The sequence below is a fragment of the Myotis davidii genome, unplaced genomic scaffold (genome assembly GCF_000327345.1).
Source record: "Myotis davidii unplaced genomic scaffold, ASM32734v1 scaffold552, whole genome shotgun sequence".
NCBI lineage: Eukaryota > Metazoa > Chordata > Mammalia > Chiroptera > Vespertilionidae > Myotis > Myotis davidii.
In genome coordinates this window covers 112573-113254 of record NW_006283439.1, presented here as the reverse complement: position 1 = coordinate 113254, position 682 = coordinate 112573, and the positions used below count along the sequence as shown (strand labels likewise).

Below are 682 nucleotides of genomic sequence, written 5' to 3'. Positions count from 1 at the left end.
CGCCGGGGTCCCGGGCAGGCTCTCGCCCTCCCGCCTCCTCCCGTCCCTTCTGCAGCCGCACAGACCCCTCAAGGAACCGGGCCCTTTTTATTTTAAAAATGTCCTCAGTGTTTTGTTTTTTAAATATTCCAAATATAAGGAAAAGAGTACTAGGGAATAATATGCAAGATTATTACAACGACAACCAATATATTCGTTACCTAGACTCGCCAGGCGGCAATAATTGGCCATATTTGCTTCCTCTGTCTAATGTGTGTATTTTGTTGAACCATATGAGAATTACTTTCAGAAATTCAACTCCAAAGTACTTCACGTGTAAAAATAATACCATTCTCCGTAACCGCGAGCAATTATAACACGCAGAAAAGTGTAACTTCCGTATAATACTGTTAGCTAATAGGATGCAGCATTGTATTCAGATTTCTGTAGTCAACTCAATGTTCTCCCCTCTCCCTCTCTCGCTCTCGCTTTCAAACCAATAAAAACATATTTTAAAGGATTTTTAAGAAATAAAAATAAAAAAAAATCCAAGATCCAGCCAGAGACCCCTCATTCCCTTTTGTTATTTAGATCTTGATAGTTTCCCAGCTTTTCTTCCCCTGGTGGAGGGTGTTCTTTGATGACATGGACAGTTTGGAAGAGTCTAGGCCAACTGTTTTGCTTAACTTAGAATGGTCTCGTT

At 40.6% G+C, this 682-nt stretch overlaps 1 protein-coding gene across 1 annotated transcript in view; it reads left to right on the top strand.

The window, feature by feature from the left end:
• LTN1 (listerin E3 ubiquitin protein ligase 1) overlaps nt 1-682 on the top strand; it is a 49423-nt gene that overhangs the window by 290 nt on the left and 48451 nt on the right. The gene's annotated exons all lie outside the window — the stretch shown is intronic.